Genomic DNA, 23291 nt, shown 5'->3' with positions numbered 1-23291 from the left:
GCAAAAGAACCCGACGCGAGAAACCGGAACTTTCGACGGGAGGGAAGGACAAGCTGGTGGCTTCTTCAGTAAGCGGCGGTTTTCCGCATGTTTTAGACTAAACTTATGTTTACAAATATAAAAGCTAGTCAAGTTGACATGCAGTATACAAAAGCCTTTTTTTTCCTCCCATTGAAACAGAGAACTGCCAACACTTAGGATATTGACCAGACTTCTAAAAATAATGGGAATGATTAAATATCAGGCTCGTAAGAAGTGCGAAACGAGATTCTTTTAAAACAGGTGGGGAACTGAAAGCCGAGAGAGAAACTTCAAAGCTGTGCATAGTTCTTAAAAGGGATGAGTTTGAGTTTTAGGATGGAGCTTTCACAAACTTCAAAATTGAATCAGTGTAAACTCTCTTGGAGATACACCACTTTCTGTAAATCTTTCAGGACGAAGAGGAATAGAATATTGTGATTGCAGTGGTCACTTGTAAAAAAATGAGAACTCCTATACTATTTTTTTTAGCACAACAAAGCACCTGAATGGATGGTATCTATCCAGCGACGCTAAAGGAGGGTAGATGGCATGTCTTAACTAACATGTTTTACTCTGCGCAACATGCAAAAGGACGAAAGTAGTCTTCATACCGAAATCTGGGAAAGATAACTATTGAAGCCCAAAGAACATCAGTTCAATCAGCATACGGCCATTCTCACTAAAATGTCTAGAGAGGTTAGTTGAGCGTCACATTTATGAAAGTAAGGTACCGGATGGGGGTGTTCATGAACATTCAAAGGCCCGTTAACTATGCACCTTTCCAAAAACTTTGTGATGCCGCTAAAAAGCATGTTAACGTAAAAACTGCGTTTTGCTGAAGTAGGTGCTGGCCACGCTAAGTTTTTCCGTTGCACAACAGAAACGAAGCCGAGATTGAATCGCAAAAAAGAAGAAAATTTAACATCAGATTAGTAAAATTTTAGGAATTTCTCTTTGGCTCTTTAAGAATTACGTGATTTCCCAGAAAATAGTTATCTCACATCTCTCACTATCGTCTCCCTCCTCTTAAAAATATGTAAATGATGTAAATGTAAATGATACCCGGCGCAATCGAAAGTAGGACATTAACATTTGAAGGAATATTGCGAAAGTCATTTTCAAGGAATATTCATGAGCTTGACAAAAGTTCGACGAAATAACAACATCCGCTGTATATTGCCAATAAAATTTCAAATAAGCAGGGAGCAGTTCGAACACAGGGGATCACGTCTTGTTTCCCCAAAAGGAAAACCGTTGTGGACTGCATTGATCTGGACTTTGCTATAATACATTGGCCAATTGACCTCCAAAAAGGGCCAGATATTCGCCAAGGTGTGATATGAAAGGTTAGTATATAAAGTAAGAAACTCGCTTCCTGAAGAAATGTGTCGCAAATTGGAATCTGTCTTTATCGAACGCAAGTTCCGAGTAAACTGCAAAAGCTTTACTTCTGGGGACCTTCACATATGTATACGCAGGGATCCACCAAGGTAGTGTATTGGGTCCCCTGTTATACCTTATCTTCACTTTAGACCTGCCTACAAACAGTAGTCCCGAGATAACAATACATAAACTGCAACAAATATGCTGAAATATTGATATTGAAGCCAAAAAATTACAACTTAAAAACTACCTGCACTTAAAGATTTCAACTCTTGGGATTAAACATTACAAACATTAAACTTCACCACCTTATGCGAATACCATGATGGCATAAAGCTCAGATAAAGTAGGAGAGTTTAAGGCAACTTAGGCAGTATTATCCTCGGTAAAAACACGTAATCGGAGAAAGTAAGAAAAAGAGTAAAGGTTGACGTCCAACTTAGTTGAAATAACTCCACCGTACTGCATCTTACCTGATCACACCCCTTCGTCAAGGTGGTCTAAAGTAATTTAATAAATCTTATAGATTTCGCGATCGGAGCAACAGGCTTAGAACCAGTCATCCACCACAAAAGCAAACAGCATGTACAGAGACAGGATGAACAGCCTCGGACAGGATCGACACTACAGAAACGACCGAACAAACGAATGCATGACTACACTCTTGAATCCTGAACTGTCAGATTACTAAACAAATCTGGTACCGCCAAAGACCTGCTCCAATAAGGCAGTAATTATAAGCTCGGGGTTCTTGCAGTGTAGGATACAAGTGGAATGTTCGCACACGATTTTCAAAAGTAGGATGCTATCAGGGAAGTGAGTTTGGTGTCGCTTTTGTCCATAGATGACAACTAGTATGACCTAAAACGCGCTATAAAAATAGCAGTGAAAAAAGTGATTCAGTATGAATCACAACACCAGAGAACTGATTGTTTTTTATGGTAATGCAAACGTATAGAACAGAAAACAAGGACGAAGAGAGAAAATTACGAAAATCGCCGACGACCAAGTAACAAAATATTAAGGAAAAAGAACGAAAACATTTTGATGAAGAATTAAAGGAAATGGATGGCAACAACAATAAAAGTTTACAAATAATGAATAACAAAAAAAACTGCGGATTATTCAGTCAACGGCATCACACGAATGGTTGTTGGAGGTACCTGGTTTGCGCGGAAAGCGGTCCACGAACATACATGGTCCTCTCCAAACAGGACCACTTTCAACCAAATTGACCACGCGTTGATTGAACGCCGGCAGAGGGACCAATATAAACTCGGATCACTATTTCGTTCACATAGTGTTTCGGACTCGAATTACAACACCGCCTACAATCCTCTTTGACAATGGGGTGAGAGTGAATACTTAAGCCATCTAGTAAGCCCTCCGTAACACCAATAAGAGGGAAATAGAGGCAGCAAAAACCGCAGCTAACAGATGTCCTGGAGAAGAAGCATCAACAAATGATCTTCATAATCACCTGAAGAGCGTTATCATTAATACGGCCACATATTTGTATCCAGCCGCAAAAAATGTCGAAACGGCTAGTTCGACGATGAATGTAAGCTAGCAATGGAACGGAAGAATGCCGCATACCGAGCCGCATTCTCAAAGAACGCGAGTACGCGCAGAAGCCTATCACAAACTCCGTTGAGTGGAGAAGCAACTTCACAGACAGAAAAAGGAAGCCTGGGAGAACCAACAGGTCTGTGGACTCGACAAATACAGGGGGCAATCGCACCAGGCGTGGAAGTTCAACCAACAAGTCGGCAGGATAAAGCCGTATACGCCTCAATGCTCACCCTACCGATAGAAAGAGAGAAATCTGATCCGACGGAATGGGTATATTGGAGCGATGGGTTGAATACTTTGATGAACTGCTCAACAATTACAATATCGGAGTTGGAGGTCCCGCCAATTGAAGACGACAGACAAATGCTGCCACCACCAAGCATAGAAGAAACAGTCCGTGCAAGCCGATGAGGTTTAAAAACATAAGTCGCCAGCAGCCGATGGAACTACAACTGAATTGGTTAAATATGGAGGCGACCAATTACGCCAAGCGATTCATTAACAGTTGCTCAAGATGTGGAACAGCAAATCAATGCGTGGCAACGAGCCATTATCTGTCCCATACATAAAAAGCGCAAGGGATCCACGATGAAGATGTTAATTCAAGATCCTCTTTCAGTGCACCCAACTACTGGCCTACGCTGACGATATTGACATTATGGGAGGAACAACCCAAGATGTACAGTCCTTCATTCGAATCGAGCAGGCGGCGATTGGCACGAGATCTTGGGCAAGATGAAGTATTTAAACTTACAAAAAATGTTTCGTTCTAAGGGACTCACCATATGGTCAAAGCTCTTACGGTACCTAGCAATGAGCTTGCCTGTCGTTATGTATTCGTCGGAGACCTGAGTTCTTAGCAAGAAAAATTTCAAACTCTTGGCCGCGCCCGAGAGAGGAAGAAGTTTTGGTTCCCTACATGAAGATGGACGATTCCATAGCTTATATAACGATGAAATCTATGAGCGATATTATGGTTCAACCGTCTGGATAAAATTCGGCTCAATAGATTGTGGTTGGCCATTCAGTTAATCTGAATGAGTGAAGAGGATCCAGTCCGGAAAGCCCATAAGGACACCTACCATTGAAGCTGGAAAAAAAAAAGACGTGGCAGACCCTACCTGAAACGGAATGATGGCGTACATCAGGACGCTAGATAGCTTGTAGGGCTATCAAATTAGTGGATCTCGACGCAAAATAGGAATGAGTTCTTTACTAATACAGGCCTAGATTGGATACCGGTTGTAATACAGTTTCTGATGATGATGAACATATGTGACAAAATGTCGCGTGCTGTCACTCGGTCATGGGCCTTGGTCAAATGGCTTTAGATCCAGATAGAGAGGCAGCAAAGGCACGGTTCTCAGTCTGACCGGTAATCGCTTTTTTTCTATCTGAATTAATTGGCAGTGCATCGAAGGCGCTGATCAATTGGTAAATCTAGGTGGCATCGTTTCTATCGCCGATAGCACCGAACTTTATGTTGCGCCGCTCATTAACAGCACCAGATCTCCCTTCATTGCCTTGCCTAAAATCTGGAAATGCAGTTACCACGTCAACTTCATCAAGTTGAAACTGCGTCTTGTTATATGGGAGTAGCTCGTGGAAAGTGTCCACCACTGTTGCTCGAAAGCCTCAAACCTTCGTGAATATTTGTCTTCTACTTATAACTGGTGTTCTCAGGACTGGTGCAATTCGGAACAAATGAGTTTTTCGGCGCACTAGACAGGTCACAGATTAAGAAAGAGTGACAATTCCATTGCTGACTACCCCATGCGGTGAAATCCACTCTCACAAGATGACCGGCGAGTGGGTCGCTCCAGGAGTACTTGCCACAGAACAGTGAAGGAGGAGTGAAAGCGTCTCGGGAAGTCTTGGAAGAGCTGAAGCGCATTTCGACGAACTGTAAACGAAGCCGACGTGCTATGCTTTATTAAGGGGTGATTTTCAACCATATTTTTCAACGTAACTCATGCATTGACCACGTGTTTCACACAAAATTAAGATTTGATTGCTGCCAAAATGAAATTGATGAATTATAATTACCACACGCAACACGTGCTGCAAATCATCATAAAGTACTGCTTACACTATTTCTATTTATTTGAAAACATGGTATGCCTTTAGTCTAGCTTTTAACCCTGAGTAAACTGAACAATATTTCAAATTAATTGCATTTCTTAATCATTTAATGCCCTTTAGCCTATGAAGCAAGGCTGACAATTCCTACTATAAAAAGTCCGATGCTGATGAATTCAATTTACAATTAATGATATTTACACCCTGATTGTCGAAAATGTTTTTATTTTGTGTTATATACTATGTATATATATATCATACCAACATCAGAAATTTCAAAAGATCTGGTGGGCCAACGAAAATAATTTAATCTTATCAAAAAATTGCGTTCCATATGAATTGTCTATATTCTCTTTTTACGACTGTATTTCCATTCCAAAGAGACGCAGCATCCGACCAATTTTATTAATGGACCAACATTCTTTGGAAATAAACAATTTAATAAACTCACAGGACGTAATGCTTTGTTATTACTTGGAATGAACTTGTCACAACCTTCGGTGTGACTGTTCGTTGGCATTTACTAAATGCAATTATTGTTGGCCAATAGAAGAGGCAATGGTGATGATATTGTCATTGCCAAATCTCTTTGTAAGTACATAAATACGTATCTATTGTACGCGTGAACGTATATACTTTCATTGGCCATGCAATATTAAAAAAGTTCTGATGGCTTTTCCTCAAGAAGATAACCCAAGAAATCAAGTAGGAAACAGCCGTTTACTGACGAAGTTGGAAGACGTGATTATTAATTTTGATAAGATATGGAATGTTGTAAAATTCTTGAGAAAAATGTTGATCCCATTCTAACTCTGGCCTCCAATTTTTTGTGTTATGAGACAGAAATAGCAGCAATTCCGGTGATTTTAAGATTTTTTTAAACCATGTTTTTGTAGGTTATGAAAAGACTTCGTTTTTCAGACCGTGCTTCGAGGCGCTTCCATCAGATACCCGCACTTTGCTCAAATTTATAGATGTGGAAAATTTAACGTTGCACCCAATTTCCATTCATATGAATTTAAAAGCCCCCGTTATGAGCTCCAACAATGGAGACCAAGTGCGAAATTTTATATCCAGGATTCTGAAAAAGAAACCGCGTTCCCCAAACAGCCACATTCCTTCTGTTCCCGTATTACAAAGGGAACGCACGGAATATATAATTTTAGCTTCACCACAATTACTTAGTTCATTGTTTATGAAATTCATTGATTCATTGCACAAGACTCAAATGATTCAATTCGTGGTGCTAAGTGCTCTCTAAATTCATAATCTCTCCGCATTAATCTTTACACCATTCCGAATTTCATTAATTCCAATATCTTATAACAATCCAGTTCTTGTTTCATAACCACAGCACGAAACTAATTTGCCAAAAGCAATAATTCTCCAGGTCCAAATCTCATCATAAAGTTTTACCTGAATTGCTTGGGAGAGTTGGTTAGTTATCAAAGTGAATTGATTATTACTCTGGAGCTCAGCACGGTGCGAATGAATGGACGGACATATTGTGGTCCGGTCTGCGCTAGAAAGCAATGACTAGAAAACTTTTCTGTTGAAATAAGTTCCGAACACAATTAGAGATTTGAATGGAACACCGAGTTTCAGTTGGTACCATTTCTTCATGTCATTTTTGTTTCGAGTTTTGAGTAATTTGATTTGGGTTTGTTTTGACCACTGGGTTTGATGCATGCTGTGATGTCCTCGATAACCTGAGGCAACCAGAGTGTGGTTATTCTCTGAAATGGATAGAGTGAATGTAGCCATCCGAAGGTGAGAGTCTTTTAGTAACTGCTCAGCACAAAAATATGTGACCTGCTTGTCAGCTACTTTCCTTCATTGCGAACAACTGGTTCCTTGCAATTGAGTATTAGCTAATAAATTACCTCGTAATTCAACTATCAACAATAGGAATTTGATTTGCTCTCCAATCTGGGAGCTAGGAAGAGCAGATGGCCGTCCAGCACCTCCGTAAGCACCACCAGCAGTGGAAGCAATTTCTATAACCCAACAAAAATCGAGAATGCAAGCGAATGGGAGAAAATGGGAATAGTACCAGGACCACGACATAGAACCAAAGGTGTGGAAACCAAGAAGTACGAAAACAATATTCTGACCTAGTGAATTTTTCAAAATAGTACATATCCAGGGTCGAAACAAATCGGGAAGAAGCTGGACGCTTCAAGCATGATGGGTTTTGTGTTTTCCTTTTATAAGAGCATTTGATCCATTAATACCTAGTCAAAGGTATTTCGGAGCCTAGGAACCATAAAGTGCCAGTCTCCTGATTATTTTCAGATTCGTCGATTGAGTAGGTTCTGAGAATGGGCCCATGAAGGAAGTTACTCTTTTCTAGCCACGGTCACCTATCCCTGCCCCTTGTGAATTAAATGTCAAAACTGAGACCATTTTTGAAAGGTACTAATCATTGGATACCCGACACGTCTATATTTGGTGAAAAAAATTACACCACTTCCCCATTTTGCAAGTAGGGAACCCCCTCTGCGCATGGCAGCAAATTTGGCAAGCGAATCGAGGAGTAGATGGACCATGCATCTCATCAAAGACGTGCGACCTTGGTTCACTTGAAAGCACGGTGAGGTTCACTATTCATAACGCAGCTGTTTAACGGATTCTGAGCCTTATCTGCACGCAATTGGGAAATTGTCGCCTGACTGCGTTTATTGTGAGGACGTGGTGGATGATACCTGTCACACCTTTTTCTGCCGCAAAACGTGGGAGCGCCTTTCTATGCAAAAGTGTGAAGTGTTCCCATAATTGGGACCATGCTGCAGAGCGACGACATTTGAATCCTAGTGACACATAACAATGAAGGCATTCTTAAGGCAAAAAAGAGTGAGTTGAATTGGAGATATGTCAGGGTAGCGAAGGCTCCCCCCCGCCAACTATTTCCAGGTAAAAATTGTCGTGCAACTGGTCATGTAAATTTGCATGTAGCCAACTCTCCGTCTATTACACGAAATCGTAATCTATAATCGGAAACCTTACACATTATTCACATTTGGCCAAACTACGCCCACTATCTCCTTGGGTTCGTATGATTAACTTCATACCATACTAATAGAGCAGACACCCGAGCTTTTAACCTCTGAAACAAAAGTGTTATAGAGATGTGCGCTTCCCCCAATGGAAGAGAGGAGAAGGGGTGGTGCTGGGGAGCCTTGCCCTTTAATGCCGAACAGATGGATTTGGATTGAGGGGTCATTATATCCTACAGATTTTGTCCGCATTGACGACAGAAGCATGAAAGACGCCGGGAATTACCCACTTTTCACTGTGAGGAGTTGGGAGACGCTGTCCTTTCTATGAAAAATGAAGAGAAGGTGTAGGGACCAAATGACATCGCGGCAGAGGTATATAAAGTGGTATTTCACTATAGGCCCTACCTACTGATCACCGCATTCAATGCTTACCTGAAGCGGGGCATTTTTACTTTTTGCTGGAAAGCGGCAATGCTCGTGCAAATACGTAAAAATGTTCGAGGAGTTCATGAGGAGTGGTCTCACCGAAGTGATACGTCCTGCCGTTTACTGCGGGGAGATTTACAGTAGATGTTATCGTGGAGTTTGTGGATCAGTAAACTGAGGCAGCCAGCATTGGTTTCGACGAGTAGTACTCCTATTAACACTTCAGCTCAGAAATGCTAGCTCACTAGAAAATTGATTCCATGGCTACCTCTTGCGGATATTGAGGGATAATCTGAGAGGCCGTTCTCTACTCTATAAGCCCCTGGAGATCCAGAGGAGGACCCATCCTAGGGGCGGGTCTCTGAAATGCATCTTACGATACTCTGCAACTAAACATGCTAGAAAAGTCGCGCCTGATCGGTAATGCAGATGATGTTGTCGCACTTGCGGATGTATTGTAGAACAAGAGCAAACCCAGTTGATATACTAATGTGTTTCAGCATGGCATATGAAAAAACCGAGGTAGTCACCTTGAATAAAAAGAAAATGAGTATTGGGTTAACGCTCCTTGCGAGGAATTCTTCTGAAAGCGGCTCTCGCAAGAACAGAGATGGAGAGTTTTGCGGGCGCCGTCTACCTACTGAAGTAACCGCAGCGGATATACCCATTGCTCTCCTTGCTAAGGAACACAAGATCATCTACAAACGCAAGGGGAGGACTCAAAGCAGGTGGTTGCCCTCTTGGGTAAATGAGTCAAGAGGCAGATGAGCTGGCTATGTGTTCTGCAATGATTGCAGAGGGCAGGGGGACCGAACGGCAAGGTTTTCTTTAAACTATCAATTCGCTTCCTCCTTTCTCCTCCCTTTGGTGAAAGAAATTTCCTGACTTGAATGCTACTTAAAGCGGAAAAATGGAAACGCTAGAAATAAGTAATGTTTGAAACGGTTAGTTCTTTAATGACAGATAGATGTTAGTAGCAGTCCGACGACTTACGGTTGCGGGAGTCCAAAATCCGCCATATCCAGAAAAGATACGAGAATATGGCCACGTACAAGCAACAGAAAACGAATTTCTAAGCTCGAAAATTAGGATCACTTATTCCAATTTCAAAGTGGTACATCTAAATGAATTGTTTGTTCTAATTTCCGAACGGCTACTGTACTATTATTATAATATATATTATATACTATTATTAACTTCATTCGAGCAAATATAGTAATAGAGGTCCTATGTTTTTATTCATATTTTTAGGATGGGTAATTTCTCAGAATTTCCAGCCGCGCTACTCTCTACTTTTTCATCAAATGTCAAAACTGGAACCACCCTTCATTTTCCCGAAGTGATTTACTCCCTAAAACTTAGCTAATTGTTACGCTGAACACCTCCACGGTCACCTATCCAATATAGATCTCAACCCGCACACTTACCGTGAACTCAGACAAACATGTCCCAGACTCGATGAAGAAAATACTCTAAGCACCATCTTACTCCAAAACATTTCACGACCCGAAAAAAAACGAGTAATTAACTAATCATTTCCTAAAGACCCATCAGACCACACTTCACCTCAACAAGAAACACACACTTCACATTCGCAACGAAGAGGCAGAGGAGGAAGTCGCCTACTCTCTAATCAACTCACCATCATTTCAACCGTGACCCACCAACCTGCCTGAACTTCAAGGCTCCTTTGTAGTCCCCCTCCCTCCGACAACGTCCCAATCGTACGAAATTTATTTCCAATCTCATCCTTTACCACACCTGCGAAGTTGCCAAGATTGGTTCCATCCTGATTAATAAAGCACTTCGTTTTCTCGATAAGTATGAAGGGCAGTTCTCGACGCCGCAAGCTTCACTTTTATTCAAAGCGCTGTGGAGCCTCCTTTTAGCTGATCTATGTTCTGCCTTTGTGGCCCATGCCTCCTCCTGAGCGTAAACTTTGTACCAAACAGTGGGGCTTAGATCTCACCTTGCGTAGGTCAGCAGTTTTCTCCGTCCACCAGTACATGAACTTGTGGGCGCTGGCGGAATTGTAAGCTTCTATTCGTTTGTTCAGTAGCAGATTCTGTTGGGTCATCGTTTGTACCATTGTAAGTTGATCATGCCTGAGAGTATCGATGTCGTCATAGACTCCAAATACAAATGCCAGTAATCTATGTTTGAACCCAGCTGGTATGCTCAGTAGCTCGTCAATCTTGCGGGAAAAATTCTTTGGTTTGAAAGCAAGATGCTTAATCAAATTATGGCAACGAGTTGTTCGATTTAACGCTTCAGTGTCCGAACACATTTTCCTTGTCATGTCGAGAACTGCTCTATATACTGATAGTTTTTCAGCGTAGCCTCAATTGTAAAGTTGACCTACAATCTCGGATTAACTCGGACAACTCTGGCTTGACCAAGCTTTCCGATGTGGTGCCCACTACGAGGCCTCCATAGTTCATATTTGCTCGTAAAAATGTTCTGCGCGAAGATGATCCTGAATGGCAGGAACAAAATAGTCACATTTAGCAGTGCTCGTGCACAGGTGCATGGAGCCCCCGCATTTCTTCGGACGTTTCGCCTTCTTACCATTTGTACCAGACTCAGATCGCTTTCTCGAAATCGCAGCGCTTGCGATGACTTCTTGGGGCATATCAGCTTGGCGTGCTGCACACGATGGCACCGGCATTTGCCTTTTTCGTTTCAAATGATCCATTCGCATCGACGGCGGAATCGTTTCCTAGTCATTAGTAACCGCGATCGGCAAAGGACAGAGATTCACAACGCCAACCTGTTTCTTCTGGCAGATATGGTGACGGACGGTAACGCTTGGAACTCTCCCGTCATCTTCTGGATGAATCTTCAAGATTCATGACCGACGGCCACTTTGCCGGGGGATGTTGCATCCTCGGAGCGGAACCAGCTGTCTTTGCATTCGGACCCTGGTAAATCCACTTTGTTGTGTACAAGTAATGTACATAGGTATTCACGGGACCACTGTGAAAAGCATCGCTCTTTACATTGCATTTCCAGAGAAAGCGTTTGACTCTGGGCCCACGAACTTATCTGGAATGCTATACGACAATACTTAGTGCCAGAAGAACTCATGCGCTGCGTTCAATTGCTCTACCACAATCCGAAAAGTAAAGTTCCAAGTGTGGCGGGTGTATCAAAACCGCTTTGTCTTTTGTTTATCAAGGAAGCGCCCCCTCACCACTCCTCTTTGTTCTTGTTATGGACACTGTTACACGGGGCATCCAACGTCCAGCGCTCTATACACTGCTTTATGCAGATGATGGTTTACTAGCATATAAAAGCAAAAATGATCTCGAGCAACTTGTCCGAAAATCGAATGATCATGCAACACAGTCTGAGATTGAATCTGAATAAAACTGATTTTTGACGACCGGTCCCCATGAAACAGATACAATCACTGTCAGCGACAATGACCTGCCCAGAACTAAGCGATTTAAATATCTCGAGTCAATGCTATCAGCCAATGGAGAACTATGCTATGAAATTGCTTCACGCATTAACGTACCCTGAATGAAGTGGGATGAAGTGGCGTTCCACAACTGGTGTTCTTTGTGATCGACGTATCAACGAACGGTTCTGAGTGTTCCCCGATTGTAGAAGAAAATGAGTGGCGTCTTGCGGTAATGGAGATGAAGATGTTGCGTTGGACTAGTGGTGTGACATGTTTTGATCACATACGAAATGAGGATATCCGCGATCGATATGGAGTTGCACCGATCGTGGAAAAACTACGAGAGAGGCGTCTTCGATGGTATGGTCACGTAATACGCACTAACGAGAAATCACTTGCCATCATTGGTCTAAACATCGAAGTCGATGATAAACGACCAAAAGGCTGGCCGAAACAACGGTGGCTTGATACGCTGGATGGGGATTTAAAAGCCTCACGATTGCATCCAGATTAGGCATTTGATAGACCCAAATGGCGAAACCGATCACGACGAGCCGAACCCGCTTGTCAATGGGATAAAGTCTAAAGAAAAAGAAGAAGAGCTCTGCAAAACGTGTGATGTATCACCTTCAATCGCTGCCACCGGTCGTACAGATCCGGTTGAATTCTATCAACTTCAGGAACTGTCATTAATGGACGTTGTACCAAAAAATCACCTAACGTCAAAGCTTCGAGATCGTCAGGATTGTTCGACATTGGAACCAGAGGTCTCGAGTTCAGGCAAGTCTTAACTTGGCACGGCACAGTCGTAGATTCTTCGAATGTGGAAATAATTTTCGCTTCGTCAAGGGTGCACTTTAGATGTTGATTAACTGACATCTTTACGGCTTCCCAGAGACCGTCGAAGTGCGACATAGCCACCGAAATAAATTTCCAAATGATACCGTCTAAGGCGGATATAGCTGAGACCTTCTTGATGCTACTTCTATCGCTTGTTATATCTTCTTGTTTAACTGGTTGCTTGTTCCCACGAACTTAGTACCGTAATCACCATAGATCTCGGAGCAAAGGCCTCTTTTTGCAGTGTATCTTTTAAAAGCTACCAAGAACGCTTCGGTCGACAGGTTGCTTACCTGTTTTAAATGCACAGCCGTCATCAATAAATTGACGGTACTGTCAGCTTCAACGACGCTGAAATTCTTGCTCAAGAGAGGAAAGCAAGCACTCCGGGCGCCCTCGATACCGTTGTCGAGGAACATACACGCACACCCCAGTAACCCCAGTAATAGTAAGCCATTGTCGATAGTCAAAAGTCATAAGCCGTGAGGTTAGGGTGGAAGGGTTATTGACGCGAACCATAATTTTTATGCCGTCTTAACCGCCCTTTACAATAAGTGGGAAATATTTTGAGCGGATTCTTACAATGGGCGTAGTTACCACCAGCGTGTCATAAATTTGCAAAACTATCTAGTAATGGAATTGGTTTTTCATATGGATTGGCCTAATACGTATTGTTACGAGAGTTTACGAGGGAGTCAAGACTTCGTTAGTCGGATTGCTTAGTGTTTTGTAAAAATCTGAAATTTCGAAAGCCAACATATTCTAATTAATTGCTCACTTTACTTTTAAACAATTTCTATGACCTTGCCAATTGCCATTTTTACGAATTTTAATTGATGTCACAGATATTTTTCCAACATGACTTCGCTACAATATATACATATGTTGACCCATCGAATATACCCTTGATTAAAAGGTTAACTGTACAAAAGATTTAATCTGTCCTTCATTTGTTTAAAAGGTATTAACATGTATAGTTTTTTATACTTTAGATACTAGAAAAAACACAAAGTTTATAATTTACTTTTGCTTTCGGCAAAGGTCGAGTTGATATAGTGTCGCCTTGGTATACCTGGGTAAAGACTAAGTCTCCCTATCAGCAGAGAATTCTTACTTGTTTTGTTCCCAGAGTGTTCAAAATTCAGGTGCATCAGATGCATTCGTGTTGTATTGATACCGTGCCAGCCAAAAACATAAATCCGGTGCCAAATCTACCTACTGCCATAGAGAACAATTTGTTGAGTTTTTCACATGAGAGTTTTGTTTTGCAATCCTAGGTATTTCCTGCGACTTTTTCCGTCCTGTATAATACTAAAGATAGATTTCCCGACTGACCTTACTTTTACCTTCTAATTTGAATAAAACATCTGATGAATTGGCATCACAACCGCCCACAACTGTATCTAAAAGAAACCTCTTTACGGATGTGTTTTCATGGTGCATCTTTCAGATAACAATTCATGAATGGGACAAAAATAGGGGAAATTATACAACAGAACTAAACAACAGAAAATAAAATGAATATGGCGTGTTGCGCCACGAGAGAATCGGTGAACAATTAATTGTGGTAGAAACACTACGAAAATAGTTTTAGAAAAAATAGCACGTCAGTCTAGACGGAGGTAGCTACAGGTTATACTTTGAATTATGTATCTGTTCATTTCTCACGAGGGTGATGAAATTTTTCTCACGGCGTGCTATATGTTGGGATTAACATTGGATTAATGCTCGTTTGTAAGTCATAAACGGATGAATATCAAAATAAAATGAGAGGTACGCATTACATCACGGCGTTTATGTAATTAAGAAACGGATAAACCAACTACCACTTTCGCTGCAGCTAATCTCAAAAACTCATCAACTCATCTTGCACTTTCTTCGCCTGCAAAACAGATTATTTGCAGAAATTGCAAATTTATTGTAAATTTTTTTCGACTGCAATCATTCAGAAAAAGTTGATTATAACGAGAACCTGTTATGCCTGATGTTGATATTTAAATTTTTCAGGTCACCAAGAATATGGTGATCTCATGTCACCCAGCCTGATTTACGTCCAATAGTAGATAGTTTGGTATTTTAGATTTCAAGGTGCGGTTGACAAAAAAAATGTAAATAATCAGATACTGTGGATAGTCACATAGTCATTGAATTGGATGTTTAGTGCCGCTGTCACACCAAACTCTGATGTGGAATGACTTGAAGTTTTGGAAATTTGTTTTGTATGGAGCTTAATAAATCGAGTTCTATCTGATATGACATAATACGAACTGATGCTCTCATGTGTGCAGAAATATTTCATTTAATTCTGAAAATTACGCTGCAAAAAAGTTGACTACGGCAAATCTCACTCTCGTTCTGCTCCGGATAAGTTGGCATAACAAATGGTTATCCCATTATATAATCAAATAATACCCAATTTCCTGCACAATAATTTCTTATATAAATGTACTCTAAAAGCAATTTCCAACCTCGTCTGTCCTACCCGAGAAATTCCCTGCCCAAGGGGGATTTCATAACCCAGGACAAGAAGTTCATTCCTCCGCCCTCACACTTCAGTGCATGGGTAGAGATAAGAAGCAACAATCTGTACTACGTACATTAAAGTATGAATGTCTCGCACCATGTCTAGCCTCCACCCCATCATTACCCCCGCGTGAAACTTCCCACGCATCCTTTCCAGCCCCAGTTTTATTTTCTAGCATAAGCATGTATTGAGCTTGAGGAAATCTTTGCTGAAAGGTTTCTCCTGGGAAATGTTTGTTCCTTTCTAGGAGTTGTCGTTTGTGGGAAGTTGCGAACTAAGAACTGAAAAAGGAACTCCCTTTTCTCCATGACTCGCTTCAGGGTAATCTAGTCCACAAACATCCTCTTAAGTGAATTGCCCCAGAACTCAATCTAAATCAATACATCGTCAGCACCATATTGAGCTAGTGAATATGCTATAGAACAGTATAGCAGACTCCATAGTTTAAGGACGACATGCACCTGCAATTTAGAATTCTAAAATGATGAAATGATAAGAGTAAACATGGTAGCTCTGTCCCTAAGACGTTTTCTGTAATTTAATTCCGGCCCATTGACAGACTCATCCAAACATCAGACAAAATAACTCAACAAAAAAAGATAAAGCCAAAATTTGGGAGAAAAACTCTGTTAACCTCTTGGGCTTAATTCAGAGGAATGCTATGAAAAAGTTTGTTTCCAAGAATAATAGAATGGAATTGCCGAGAGCATGAAATTTGAGGCGTGGAAGTCATGAGAAGTCATGAGAATGATTGCCAAGTCCAATTGAGCAATGAATGGTTAGCCCAAGTTTTATGTCTTCATAATCTGGAAGGTAAATAAGTCCTCAATTGAAGGTCATCTAAAATTTAAGTAGATACACTTCCACTCAAATTGCTGCCTTCTCACAGTGCTCGTATTTGAGAGGCGAACCTCTTAGGTAGCGTAACATACAAGAGTACACTAAACGCATGAGGAATTGGCCCCGGAGTTTGGCTATACCAAGCACTCTAGTCATACTCAATTAGAATAAATTGCGACAACAAGGTTTCGGTTCCTATTTTGATACGAAACGGATGCACTTAATAATGCGTAGAGTGCACTGCACACATCTGTATGTACATTGCATACGAATTCACACATGTAGCGTAACGGAACGGGAACAACGACGTGACCAGCGATTTCCCGTCAATGGGAACGCACTTTTTCATTCATCCATTCATTCTCAATTTTTTTCCGCAGATAGTGAACTGAATGCTTTGCGTAAAATGCAGGAACGTGAAAAAGATACTCGGGTACATGTCGGGTTGACTTTATGACCAGTTGCATGGGAGTGTGTGACAAAGAAAAAAGGTTGGAAGGTGTTCTTGCATAGCATGAAATGTGGAAGACATTAGAAAAGGTTTGAGGAAATGACTTGAAAGCAAAAAGGGCCAAGATAAATTGAAGGAAATTGTATGAGTGGTCTATCTTGTGTCAACTATGAGAGCCGCATTCACAGTTGACCTTTAATAGAACCACAAGCAGAAAATAACCTCGCATTGCTTTATATCAGATTATAGGAAAGCCATTTGTCCATTTATAGGAGATCTTGGTGGGACATCAATGGAAGCATATACTTAGAAACCTTTCTGATGAATGAAAGTTAATAATCTCGAGAATTCGAGAACTAGAAGCACCGACTTCCATAAAAACCATATACCCTGCCTAATAAAAAAAATCCTGCATTTTTATGGGTTTCGGTGTTGTTGAAACCTTCAAATAATTTTTTATCTGCGAGGATACTTCCAGAAATCATCAAAGAGCATCCTCCATTTGTTATATACAGACCTAACCTGAGGGGGGTGGAAATGGAAATCCCCCTGGGTCCGGAGTGTTCTCTGGGTCCTGAAGTAGAAATTTTAACGAGAAAAGGATAATATGCGGCCCGCATAATAATTAGCTTAGACCATATAATTTTCACCCCGGACCCAGTTTCTCCATGTTTATTTTCACTCCAGGCTCGGATTTTGTCTCTATGGGATTGGTTATATAGGGTTGCCATTTACCCCTTGGCGGGGTATAGTACATCAACCACACCTGCGTGTAATCGCTCACGGTTACCTGAAATGCGCTTCAGCTTCCCCTCACGATTTCCTTAGAAAGTCGCACTTTTTTTTCTACTGTTTTGCACCAAGTGCCCCAAGTTCAGCCTACTCGTCGGCCATCTTGGAAGAGAAGATTCCACTGCATGGCGTAGACAGCAATGCAATTGCCGTCCCTCCTTAATGTGTGACCTATCCACTGCTACGTCCGCCTTGCGATCATAGGGTGTACGATTGCCAGACCTGTGCGCCGAACAAGTTCTTTGTTTGCGATTGTGTCAGACCAGCGTACTCCGATGATACGACGGGGACAGGTGTTGACGAAGGTGTGAAGTTTTTGAGTAACAGTGGGATTCACTTTCCATGTACCACTCCTATATAACAACGCAGAAATAACACTAGCGCAAAACAGTCATAACTTGATCTTTATCTTAAGATAAACGCATTTCCATATTTAAGACAAGGCAGCGAAACTGGATCTAGTGCTATTAATGCGATGGGCAGCATCCGGTTCGATGCCTTGGTTCTGTTGTTGTTCATATTCAGTCCATCTCTACTTCATTCTCTCTTCAAATTCAGAGCCGTTTGGTTTAGGTCCATGACCCGGTGTTTGGACAAACGAATGTCATCAGCGTAGTCGAGGCATTTTGAGGAAAGAGTCCTTTGGCCGCCTCCATGTCGTCCGGACAAGGTAGCATGAAGAACGTCACCCATATTAAAAAGAAACAGTGTCGGTGAGAGTATGCAACCTTGACAGACGTCGTTTTTGACTTCAAAATCTTCCGAAATTTTCCCTCAGTGCAGCACGTGATATTTGGTGCCATCATATGTCGCTCTGATAGTAGCTTTAATTTCTTCGGAATGAAGAAAAGCTGTTGAAAGTTTTCTCGAAATCGATGAAGAGGAGATCAATTGCGGGAGATCTAAAATCCGCTCACTGTTCCAAGATAATCTGCAGGACGTTGATGTGGTCAATGCAATAGGATACGGAGCGGGAATCAGCCTGCTCTTTGTCGATCAAGTTTTCGAGATGTTTTTTGATGCATTCCAGAATTATTTTGAATATTATTTTTGTGACGGCAAGATGATACCCCTCCAATTGTTATACTCAAAATGGGTGCCCTTTTTAACAAACATCCAGTTCTTCCACTCTTTGAGAAATGATTGGAAATAGCAGATCTGCACTAGCTGCAGGTGCAGCGATAAATAACTCTGCGAGAAGACCGCCAAACACAACAGCTTTACTCCATTTGAATGCATTGATGGCTGAAATGATCTCCCTTCGACTTAAAGGGACTGTCCGTATCCGTATGTTACGGTGATTAGCCATTTTATCCACAAGAGGAAGAATCTCACCGGATGTGATACGGTTAAGAACCATGGTGAAATGTTCTTTTCATCTCTTCAGTTTCTCATTGTCGTGGACGAGCAGTCGACCGTTCTTCACAGGACACACGCCAATACGTAACACGCGTTTTTGATGGCGGCACAATGATCATCGATATTTTCAGATTACTCAATACATCTGCCATTCGATTAGCGAGATAGCACTCCGAGTGTCGAGCAACAGCTGGATCATACAAACGGTTGATAATGAACTTGGAGGGTCGTAGCTCTTCGACCCGGCGAGAAGAGGCGGACGCAACATACAAACGAACGAATCTCATGACACGCACATCCACGAGACAAGGCCTAAATTTACTACTGACCGCGAAGTGGTCGATCTGATTGCTCGTGCGGTAGCGGTCAGTTGAAACACAATTTACCATCTGGCAGGCTCTGTGCTCAAACAATGTGTCACCAATACCAAGGCGATAGAAACTGCAGAATCTATAAATCTAGTACGATTATCATTACGGTCATCAACACGGTACTTCCTCATCACCTTTCCAAGCAAGGTGTTATCAGATCCCACCTTGACATTCAGAGCACTCATCACGATCACAATATCACCTTTAGGAAGCTCCTTAAACTGCGTATGATTGCTCGTAGAAAGCATTCTTTTCCATTACATCGGAAGTCTTCGTTGGTGCACAGTATCGTACAATTGTGACGCTCCTTAACCTGGACCGGAAGCTTGCAGTCTGTCAGAAACCCGCTCCCAGGTCAAGAGAGTGCGCCCTGCAGTAGTCGTTACAAACACCTTATTCGCGTCTACTATCACTAGGCTTACCACAGAACAGAAACAGAGGAATACTCTCAGGAATCCCACTCCCCTTCTCTTAGAATGTAAATGTAAAATGATAGGGTAACAATTATGGTTAAATTTATAGGATAGAAAAAGAGAACTGAAAAAGCCTTCACTTAGAGACCTGATACAAGGATACATGGGTTAATAACTGTGGCCAAATACGAACGGGCTCGACTCAGGGTCTTACGTTTACCAACCATCCAATCCTTTTACTAAGGGAGCATCATGTTACTCAACTAATTATATGGGGAGCGCATCCAAATACGTTGCATGGCGGCAATCCACGATCCGGAATTGTTTGAGGATGTGGTATAGGTTCCTCAACGTCTAGAAGGTGATACGCAACCAATTACACAGATGTCTCATTTTCTAAAGTACCATAACTGACAGAATTAACAGTTAATAGATGATTTGCCTGCTGTTCGAATTTCTCTAAGTGGACTTTTCTTGCACTCCGGCTTGGACTATATCGAAACAACAATTAACGATCCCCTTGAGGGGGTAGTTGTGGGTCTTCGCATGCATGTGAGTGACCAATCGACCGAAGGATTTTAGCAGCGTTCAAACATTTTATTGTTAGAAGAGACCTGTGCACACAGATATATAGCGATCATGGGTCCAACTTTGTCAACCAAACCAAACAGATAAAGAAATACAGGAGGCAATAACGGCCACATCGTGAAAAATCGCGGCGCTAACAGGCGTTACTTGGAATGATCGGTTTACAGCATTTTGGCGGCATTTGGGAAGCAGCCGTAAAATCAGCAAGCAAGACGAAGGTCGTTCCAGCTTTTTAGGAGTTTACTACATTATTCTTCCAAATTGAGTCTTGATTAAACTCGAGGCTGCTTGTCCCGCTTTACAATAATCCAAAGGATATTGAAGCCTTGACTCCAGCTCACTTTTGAATTCAACGGACGACTAATGCACTTCCGAAAGCCGATAGCTAGGAGAAGGTAGTCTCAAAAATATATACATTATCCGCAGGTCCAAACCAAATAGAACGAGGAAAACGCCAGTGTAAAATCAGGCCAGTTGTTGCTGGTCAGAGAAAAGTAAGTATCCATTGCCGCGCTACAATGTCTACCCTAGGAATGGACGAAGTCAGAGCAATTACAGTCTAGTATCACGGATCTTTGTAGGAGTATGTGGGCGCCGTGAACTTGTGCTGATGTCCATCCAACATCAGCTGAGAGAAAGGGAGGAGACCACGAAGGAGCGATTAGAAATACCGACAATGAAAGTGAACTAGATCCGTGTGTTGCTTACCAAGTAAGATGTGCCTCCTAAAACGATACGCGCCAAACAAAAGCGACTTGCATTGACCCCGGTCCCGAACTCGGAACTCGGAAAATATGTTGCGACAATCAATCTGAATTGCGGCGCAAGCATCTGAATAAACCGAGGATTGCCCCATATATTTGGACACGGACTGCTTATAATAATGCTATCCTTTAGTAGAACACAATGACAGATAACTACAGCGTATGGAAACCGCAGGTTGGGTTCTACGTGGAGGAGCTGGAGAAATCAAGAATTGTACGAGGAAACTATAGAGGTTGATATTCTAATCCAAACAATAATCAAGGATCGCTAGAATATGACTGAGGAAGAAATTACGAGAGGATGTGTAGAGAAACAACGAAAACCCTGTCGACAACTCATTGCAAAGCATTACTGAAACATCTCCAAATATAAGGACATCGTAAGGAGGATAGACGAAGTTTCAAACATCCTGGCCGTAAAAAAGCAAAAGAGGGTGTTGTTGGGCTAGGTTCTAAAGGCACTCTTCAGCGTAAACGATATCCATGAACTCCAACACAACCAGCTTGTGAAACTTTAAACCACAACACAATGTTTCGTAGAACGCTCGAATAGAGAAATTCTAGAATTGTATCCACGTCGTATAACCGAGGGGATCTCTTGAGCACGGTGCGTAGGGACGCCTTCGCCAAAGCAATTAAGATCATCCGGGCCAAAATAGAGCCGTCTTTAGTTATTTTGTAAATTCGGTTGCAACGAATTTTGGTACATAAAGCTGCGACCATCAGCGCAGCGAACTTGCTTAGGAAGGTATGAACCTACGATCAACAAGGACGATACCTCCAAAAAAGTGGAATACGACCCGAGCCAATGATTCCCATTCTACCTTGCCGCCAATTGCTGAGGTATATCTTGGCTGGAGAGGATCCTACTATGACATGCTCGTCTCAAGTCTCTGATCTAGGCTACTGAGCTCAGCATCCATGGTGGTAGTTTAAGAAAGAATCCAATGTCCTTATCTGCCGATTGAGTTTCGTAGATGTTGATATGGGTTTGATCACCCTTCAGTTTCATGCAGAGGGTATTCCTTCCTGTTCCTTCCCTAAGAATAGGTCGGCAAATGCTGAATTTGGCACATTTTCCCCTAATCATCTTGTGTATCAATGCTGGACCACCTCAGGTATAGATCCTTCCCTTATCAAGGTCAAATCTCTCGTTTAACATGTCCACAGATGGCGAAAAAGGGTAATTATCTCTTGATGTATAAATATGGTATATACGTTCTTCTAAACTGTATGACTAGATGTTTTTATATCTTAAGAAGACTGACGATGCAGGTGTTCGAAGCTACACTACCGTCTACTTTTGGAAGTGAACTCCTGTCGATATTCCTTAACAGCAGGGCCTTAGTAGCACAACCATTATAGCAGCTAATTCTACAAATGATTACGATATCTACCGCATTTGTCTGAATTGCAAGGGACTTCGGGAAAGGCTCTATGACCACAAGATGAACTTTTAATAGGAATTCCTCGAAACTGGGGCGATGGCGTAGGCCAAGACGCCTGACAGTTTTTAGGGATATCGAATTGGTGGGCCTCGGCGTAAAACCGGGATGTCTGGGGTACCTTATTAAGGCAGGCCTAGACCGAATACCGGTTGTTGCGCCGTTGATGATGATGATGATACCAGACGACTCAGCTGTGAATGAGTACCTGAGTCAAATCAGGGTAATAATCTCGCGCGAGTACAATGCAAACCACATTGCCTCCTAGAGGGTACTGTAATCCTGTAGTGTACCGTTGCGGTCTTGAGTGAAGTACTCTAAGAAATTTATAGGCCCCGCTCCAATTGGATTGTTGCGTCAACGATTATTATTATTATCATGGAGTATACTGTGAATACCTAGACTCGTTTCAATTGGATACCTCGCCTTTCTATCCCAATACGTATTCTATCACTGGTCGAGATTCGTGGATGAAGGGTTCGTCCAACATAAGCTGAGAGAAAGGGAGGAGACCAGGAATTAGCGTTCGGAAATCCTGAAAATGGAAACGAACTAGATCTGTCCGTAACTATATGATAGTGATGATAACGGTTCCATGGGGAGTATGGCTCATAGATTTAGGGGGCAGAAAACTCACACTAGCGTGTCTGGATGAATGTCTTTTGTCGCAAAACGAAAAATGGGTCCAATACTAGCTACAGACCCTTTGATGTCTGAAATTATACGTAATGAGATTAATGGCTCCGTATTGGATTCGTGCTTCAGTTGCTTCGACTGCGAATCTCAGCTAGCAAGCCTCGTGGAAAGGCATTTACCGGTGATACCATAAAGTGACCCGAAAGCTGTCTAGTCACCCTTCCCTATCACAAATAAGTTAATGGGGGACTTATCAAAGGGGGTCTAAAGAAAAGGAGCAAGGTTGTACTGGAAAATCTTAATAACCAAAGCCACTATCATAGAAGTTTGTAATCAATTCAATATGCATATTGTTCGTTATGTACTGAGTCCAGTCAACCAC

At 41.9% G+C, this 23291-nt stretch overlaps 1 protein-coding gene across 9 annotated transcripts in view; it reads right to left on the bottom strand.

The window, feature by feature from the left end:
* Positions 1-23291, bottom strand: part of LOC119650960 — a 299212-nt gene that overhangs the window by 152686 nt on the left and 123235 nt on the right. The window lies entirely within an intron of this gene.

The sequence above is a fragment of the Hermetia illucens genome, chromosome 3 (assembly GCF_905115235.1).
Source record: "Hermetia illucens chromosome 3, iHerIll2.2.curated.20191125, whole genome shotgun sequence".
Classification (NCBI taxonomy): Eukaryota; Metazoa; Arthropoda; class Insecta; order Diptera; family Stratiomyidae; genus Hermetia; species Hermetia illucens.
This window is presented reverse-complemented; position numbering and strand designations above follow the sequence as displayed.